This window comes from Phodopus roborovskii, unplaced genomic scaffold, assembly GCF_943737965.1.
Source record: "Phodopus roborovskii unplaced genomic scaffold, PHOROB, whole genome shotgun sequence".
NCBI classification, from domain to species: domain Eukaryota; kingdom Metazoa; phylum Chordata; class Mammalia; order Rodentia; family Cricetidae; genus Phodopus; species Phodopus roborovskii.
The window spans coordinates 5,875,499-5,884,186 of NW_026126571.1; positions in this window are offsets into that span (position 1 = coordinate 5,875,499).

Genomic DNA, 8,688 nt, shown 5'->3' on the forward strand with positions numbered 1-8,688 from the left:
TTCTCGGATCCTGCCAGGATCCGAGATAACTTGTTTCTTGGTATTGTGAACTAACACTTAAGAATGGAGATGGGCTAAAATGTGGCAGAGTTCTCAAGGGTACACAGGAGGGAAGAAAGCAGGATGTGCTTCTTAATCCACTATGTGCATAGAGGGAAGAGGGGCCACAGCATGTAGTCTGCTACAGAGCTGAGAATGAGACTGGATGGTTGGGTTTGGGGGAGAGGAGGGAAAGGGAAGGTATGAAGATCACCTGCCTGCTTCTTTGGCTAGCCTTACAGTGGGTTTCCAGGGATGCCTACAGGAGTTAGCTGCTGAGACAAAGGGTTGAGATGATGAGAAAACTTTAGGGAGTGATTTTCCCCACTGAGCATCTTGTCAGGCCCTTGTGCCCCTTCTTAAATTGTGAACAAAAATGAATCCTTTATTTCTCAATTTTTATCATAGCAACGAGAAAGGTAACTAATTCTTTTACAATTGTACAAATAAGGAATTCAAGCTTGCTGCAGTAATCACTTGCCCTGTGAATTTTTTAGTTAAAAAGGCAGCTATAAAAGATGATATATTTCCTTATTGCGTTCTGTGAAATCTCCATAAAGGCAAACTTATAGTGTAGTGGAAACTACACTAATGACTTACAAAATCCAAGTTCATTGAAGAGAAGGGAAAAGACCACAAATAGCTACAAACTGATAAATGTCTTCAGAGAAGTAATAATATTTGATAAAAGTAGATAGTACTAGTTTTTTGTCTTTGTTGGTATGTAAATAATGTTTATTCACTTGTATACCTGATGTGTTTGTCCTGAATAAACAATCAGAAAATCATATTAGGGCTGGAGAGATAGCTCAGACAGCACACGCTTGTTGTGAGATATTTGATTACACTGTGTAAAGATGCACTCTGACAGGTTTCATAAAGAGCTGAATGGCCAATATCTAGGGGGAGGATTTTCAGGCACAGGGAATGTTGTAAAGAAGAAGGGGGAGTTGTGAGTAGATACGGAGGAAGCATGATATGTAGGAGATGAAGTAACGAGACATGGGCCATATGCCAGAGAAACTGGGCTAATTTAAGTAGTAAGAGCTTGTTAGAAACAAGCCTAAGCTATCATTCCAGCTTTCCTAACTAATAATAAGTCTTGTGTCATTATAGGGGAGTCCATGGTCCCAATGCAAAAAGCCCGACTATACATGCTTGCTGTGTAAACACAAGGACATGAAGTCACTATCCAGTATCCATACACACATAAGCCCAAGCATAATGGCAAGTGTTTGTAGTTCCAACATGAAGGAAGGTTCTTGCATGGGAAAGTGCTGGGGTGCGTGTGAGCAGCCAAAAAACAATTGTTCTTTTTTCTTCTGTACCACTTTTGCATGCCTGTCTCCTTTCAGTCATCCAGATTTAGCCTCAAGAGTTCTCCTGTCCTCTGGTTTTACCACAAACGACTGGTCCAGTTGTTTCATGGATGCATAGTTATGTAGATGTCCCCCTAGAACCTACGGTGGAAGTTCCATCAGACAGAAGCACTGAGTGTTCAGGCTCCCACGAACTTGATAACCTGTGGCACCTTCTGTGGTCTCTAAACCCCAGAGTGTTTCCCCTGCATCCACTTCTGTCTCTCTCCCAGACTTTCTAATGCATTAGAATGGTTCTGAATGAGACCCTCAAACTAGGTTTTATGTTTTTGAAACTGTATATGTTCTTATTGTTTTTATTGGGTTGGGGATAGGTTCAAGAAACAGATTTCAAATACAAGATCCCTGAGGGAAATAATTTATGGAATTTACATGTAGTACTGATTAGATTGCCTGTAGAAAAGAAGTAACTGATAATCCGTGACAGGTGGATGATTTATTGCTTTATATACAATCCTGTTGAGGGCAAGGCTCTCTAAAGCCATGTGGTTCACAAATTCAACTGCAGTATCAGCAATGATCACTACTAACATTTTGTGGAAGGGGAAGTAGACCTAATTGTTTTTCCTGCTACATTGGGTTACTTCTAGAATACTGGCAGTCCTAAGATTTTGACAGGATGTTAGTTCAAGACAGTTCTCAGCTATAGGGGGAAGCAAAACTCTATTTCAAGTTTGAAAGCAGAAGTTTGAGTTTTACAGGATAAGTTGGGTATACTGCCTCGCACATGTCTCCTACAGCATTTCCTCTCCGTTATCTTCTGGGATGTATGGGTTTCTGAATGGATGGAACTCTGGGATTCCACATGGGACCTTTTTCGTAGACAGATGGATGTGAGGACTTCAAATCTGGAAAGCATCGAACTTCCAATCCTAACAGAAACAGTTTCTTACATCTAAGGATACTGGTCTTTTTCCATTTGAAGAATCTGAAATAACTCGTTCAGAGGTGGTTTTTCAAATCCATGTGTGGGTCTAAGACCCTTCCTCACTATCCCTAACTGCCTTTACACATACTTTTAAAGTTCAGGGGTATCCAAGAGACAAGGGGCATATTAACAAGAAAGATGAGTTGTATAGCAAAATTTATACTACACAAATACATGTTTCTTACACATATATGAGCAGTAGATGTTAAGATTTTAGGAAGACCGGGCAAATTACAGAGATTTTATACTTAATCCAATTCATTGAAAGCATCTTGATGTTGGCATTGCACTTTAATGTGTCCTAAAGACACTCAAAATGGAACAGTACAATTTTCTGGCATAACATAAAAGATTGTAAATCTTCAGCAGGAAGAAATAACAGAATGTGTTATTTTCAACTTGATCATACCCTACTTTACCTATTTTTTTATATGATCCTAGATAACTCTCTCCCCATTTGGATTTGAAATGTATTAGCATAAACATAGTACCACAATCCTAAAAACTCTGTGATCAAAGAAGTAGTTACAAGTATAGATAGAGGATTGATTATCAACTGATAATTGGGTAAACTGAAGGGTAAGGCATGATGGAATGATTAAAGGATATTTTTTTTTGATTTGGGAATTATCTTTACTCAAACCATAGGACATGTATTGTGGTCAGCAAGTCCACAAGGGTTAGTATTGGATGAGGTCAACTTTGAAATTACCTCTTCTATATGGCTGGGAATGATGGATTTCTGAATAGCTGAGGTAAAGCGGTAATGCTATTTACTATAGCATAGCTGTCCACGTAGAAATGATTTATGACTATCATCCAGGCTGAATTTCCCTAGCTTCTGCAGGGATTAATCATTGGGATCATGTACAAGGTGTCTATCAAGGCAGGTGCAGAGATTCTTGACTATTAGGTGTCTCTGATCCAAGTCCTCCAATTATTTTCCTCATTGAAACTGAAGAATCCAACAGCTGTAATCAAATAGACTTGATGAGGCACAATTCCTTGTGACAGCCAGCCTACCAGTTTGATTTCTTTGAACTTATTTCAGCTTAAAATGGAAACTTTTTGTACTCATTTGTCTTTATAGAGTTAAAAGTAGATATTGGCCTTGATTTTTTTTTCCTGTTTCAAATGCCTGATTCATGATCGAAATCAAGGGAATTCCGTGTGCCTCAGCCACTATCTAGATACTCCATGCATTATTGTTTCTGATAAATGAATGATTTACAAAGCAAATGGACTTCAACAATTGTGTTATAGAATTCAGAAGCAGAAGTGGCTTAGAATGGGTTGCCTTGAAAGAAACAGCAAGTGTCTTATTGAAAAATTAGATACAGGAGCAGCTGAGAGAATAATCTGAACAGTGAATAATTTCCATCCAAGGTATAATATCTTATTTTACTAGATGTCAAATTTTATTGTTCTTCCATTAGCTCACTACCTAAGAAGAACAGTGAACCATGATTTTCCCCCAATGTCCAACTTCCATCTCTGATTATTAAGTGAGATTATTTACATAGAAAATACTCTAACTGTTAGAAGGTTGGTCATTTGGGGCTTCTCATTTCACTGAAACAACAGAAATATAATTGCCGTGATTTCTATTACTAGTAGAGATTGGGTTGCTAAATAATAATTAAGGCAACAGAATTATGTACATGGAACCATAGGGAATATCTGGAGTCCTTTAGTGCTCAGTGGGAGAAGTTAATGGATGGGGATGGAGAAATGTCTCAGTAGTTAATAACTGGTACTGTTCTTCCTGGGGACTTGAGTTTGATTCTATATTAGGCAGCCCAAAATTACCTATAACCCCAACTCCAGGGCAATCCAGTACCTCTAGTCTCCTCAGGCATCTGCATACATATGCCTTTGTATACATATACACATGTAATTTTTAAAAATCCAGAAGACAAAAACTAATGGAGCACAGACAAATGTTGAATGAAGTTTCAGCTCATATCCATCCAGTAGCAATTCAGTTGGCTAGGACTATGGCTAGTGTTTAACAGTGAAAGGCAAGCCAAGGAAGGTATCCATATATGACACCTGAAGCACAGCACTATAGTGAAGACTATATGTGATGTGCATTTCTTTGATTTATCTCTTCTTATACAGAGAAGAATGATAGCTAAACTTGCATTTTAATATTTAGGGGCCTTGTGACAATGAATGAAAATACAGGGATGTGTATGTAAGTCTTAAAGCTCTGTGTTTTCCACATTTGAAGAAAGATGAGGAGTATTTCCCATTAGACACATGGTTTCTGCCTTCTGATTAGAATTATTTTGAGATTACTAAGTTTTAGGTTTAGATAGAAGAGCCTGTGCATGCTGAGTTGCAAAGGGTTGATAATCTGACTTAGTTCCTTTCAAGTTTTACCTCCCCTCACTGTCCTTGTTAGATGATAAAATGATGGCCAAGGACAACATAAGGAGGGAGAGGCTTCTTTGAATTACACATTCCAATCAATTTTCTTTGCTGAGGGAAGCCAAAGCAAAAATTCAAGCAGGGAATCAACTAAAACCAACAGAAACTGAGATCACACAAAGTAATACTACTAACAAGCTTTCTTTTTATAGCTTGCTCAACTTGTTTTCTTACACCATGTAGAACTACCTACAGTGAACAAATCTCTCTGACATAAATCCTTAATCATGTTAATGACCCCACAATTGTCTACAAGCCATCTGATAGAGGCATCTTCCCAATATTTGTTTCTTCTTCCCAAATGACTCTACTTTGTGTCGTTAACAGAAATTGACCACCACACTCACTTTTGTAAGAGGAGCACATATTACATTTTCTATGAGTCATCGCTAGCTATCCTCTCTCTTTTGCTCACAGGAGCCAGTGAGGGAAGACAAGAAAGCCGGTGGAAAGGAGATGCCATTTTTTCATCTCTTTCTTGCCACATCTGGGGTGGAGATGGCTCTCCCTTAGCCTCTGTTCATTGTTCTAGCACTGTCTCAAAGGGTTCTTGTTGGCACTCATGAGTTCAGTTGTGCAATACCAGCTCCTTCCTTTTAGCCCCCAGTTTAGCAGGACTAATGCTTCCAGGAATTTCCAAGCTTCATTTGCATCCCTCTCTTCCACTCTTCCCACTTTTCCAGGCCCCCTGTGTCCTTCACTGAATGCTGTTTGTTTTCTCTGTCTGGAGAGGGTGGTTTAATTTTTACTGCCTGGATCTGGTGTGATACAATCATAAAATGACTGAGTCACTTCCTTGTTTTACACCCACATGCCATTAAGGCCCAAAGTAAAGTGGCTGGTTCTTATATTAGCTGTCTTTAAAACTGTTTCTCAGAAGCCATCACAAAGTTATCATTCTCTACTGTGTGCCCAAATTCCATCAAGCATCAATTCCTATGCCAAATGCTGTAGTCAGACAGTGAAACGTGGTCATGAGATAAGGCCTGAGTTTCTGAACCAATATGTAGAATAAGGTACATGGAATCCCCCTTAGATAAGCCTTTATTTTGAAGACATGGTCAGCCTGACCTCAGCCTGAAGTATGTGGGCTGCATGGAAGAGGTTGTGTAGCTGTTAGAGAACAGTCATGCATGCATGCTGGAGAAGCTCACTGCCATATATTCTATTCACTCTTGTATCTTCCTATTGTGCCACCCTTGGCCACCATTGACAGTTTAGTTAAATGGAACAGCCCATATTTTTTTTCTTTAAATCAATATAGATAGCATTGAGAATTTTGATTGTCATTCAAAGGGCAAATGTCAAAAGTTTCTTGAATGGATGAGTAGACCTATGTGTCAGAAATATTGAATGTTCGTTCCTTGACAACATTTGTGGTGAAACTTCAGTTAGATTATGAAAATAAAAACAATGTTAGCAGACACTGAAAACCGAGACTTTATAATGCTTCAGATTTGTTGGTTGGTTCAGTGGCCTCCTTTTTAAATCAGAAAGTAATGTTAAAGAAACTTTACAGAAAAGAAATATGTGTAGATGCCCATTTATACATAGAGTGAAGACATTTCTATAGCCAGGACATCACCTGTATTGATATAGGTAGCCTAAATCTAGTTATAATTAGAGTGTCTTTAAATTGCTAAAACTCCTTTTCAAATTGTCCTGATGCACAAGTGATAGATAGTATTTTCCACTGCCTCCAAGCTGAAGTAGTAACTTGGTGTTTTGGCTCATTGAAGTAGGAATTTTTCTTCCATTAGTGGGTAACCTAGAGTCCTGAGAAAAACAGAATGAAACCTATAGCAAACTTGTGAGAACCTGCAATCTACCCATTATTGTTGACTCAGTCCTCTGGTGCAAGAATTACTCTCAACAGCATAAATGTGATGGTCACATTTAATGTCACACTCTGGACCCTACTGTGGTAAGTTGAATGTGAAGAGACCCCATAAGCTCATGGGGAGTGGCACTTTTGGGAGGATAGCTTTGTTGGAGTAGTGTGGCCTTATTAAAGGAAGTATGTCACTGTAGGGGTGGGTTTTAAAGTGTCCTTTACTCTATGCTCAGTATGGTAGATAGCTTACTTCTTGCTGCCTGCAGATCAAGATAGAGAACTTTCAGCTCCTTCTCTAGCACATTGTCTACCTTCGTGCTGTCATTGTCGGGAAATCTTAAAACAGCTTAGTGTAGACTCTGTCCTGTGGTTATTAGTGTTAACTCTAATGAGGATTTATAATGGAAAGGAACAAGCTAAGGAAATAAAATTACAAAATGTACAATTTGAGGAGAAAAGTGTTGCCAGGAGGTGGAATAGAGCTAAGTCCCATGTTCAAGGAGATAAACAGATTAATAAATGGAATAAAGGGAGTGGTGACCTCAGGGTAAGGTCTCATCCAGCTAAGTTTCTAAGTAGTGAAAAGAAATTAAATGGCAATTTAGGTTCAGATGTAGAGGTACATGCCTTTAATCCCAGAATTCAGGAGACAGAGGCAGGTAGATATCCGAGTTTGCTGTCAGCTTGGTCTACAAATCAAGTTCCAGGATAGGGAAGCACAGACTGTGAAGATAACCATGGGAAACAGAAATCTGGTGAAGATGTAATTGAATGAAGGGCTACATTTAAGCCCAACATGCAGTGGAACTTGGTGTCTTTGCTGGAGTAGGTGTGGCCTTTTTGGAGGAAGTGTGTCACTGTGCGTGCTGGGGAACTTTGAGATTTCCTTTGCTCAAACTATGCTCAGTGTGGTAGATGATTCCCTTCTTGTTGCCTACAGGCCAACCTGTAGAACTCTCAGCTCCTTCTCCAGCACCATGTCTGCCTCTATACCACGGTGTCCTCCCTTGATGAAAGTGAACTAAACTTCTGAAACTGTAAACCACCCCAAATAAATGCTTTTCTTTATAAGTTTTGCCATCATCATGGTTTCTCTTCATACCAATAGAAACCCTAACTAAGGCATGAACCTTTATTAAAAATAAAAACCAAGAAACCATGTGTTTTAAATTGGTTAAAGTCCCTCTTCATTTAATGTCTTAAGAGGTGACAAGGTCTTACTCCAGCTTACGGAAATAGTAAATAATCTGCAAAGGACATTGATTATGGTTATGTATTTTCCAGTCATATTTATTAACCAAAATTCATGTAGAGAATGTTATGAACTGCCACTTCAGAGATTCTATATTGACTATAGAAGTCAACAGTTTACAAGAGATTTCATGTTGCTTGTGTTCTGGGCTCATGGTAGTTGAATTATGTGACTATTTTGGGCCTGATAAAGCAATCACTCTTGAACCAGATCAATTGATTTTTTTTTTGTCTGTATGATGATGATGCAGTAGATTCCAGATATGGGCAGTAATGTTGGAATTATCAAGGAAAGCTTTGGGAACTGGAGATTACTTGTTACTTCACCAGCACCTACTGCTTATGGTTTCTGCAGCAGTGAACTTCATCTGTGATGGTTATGGGAGAAAATAATGCTGCTCACTCCATCCCAGCTTTCCCCCCTGAAAAATAAATGGGGCCCAATAGAAAAGGGTTATTACTCAAATATCTTCATCATAAAATTGATCGTGTGTGTGTGTGTGTGTGTGTGTGTGTGTGTGTGTGTGTGTGTGTATGAGAGAGAGAGGAGAGAGAGAGAGAGAGAGAGAGAGAGATGGACATGTGAGCATGCGTTTTCTGAGGCTAGAGGTTGACATCAGGTATTTTTCATTCATAACTTCCTACTTTGTTTCCAGAGCTGGCCTATCTGGCTAGTCTGGACAACCAGATTGCTCCAAAGAATCCCTGTCTTTGCTGCCTGGGATAAGTGATACTCGCCTGTTTTGTTGTTGTTTGTTTGTTTGTTTTAACCAATGGGCATTTGAACTCTAGTCATCATGCTTTTCTTACAAGTGTTTTTATCT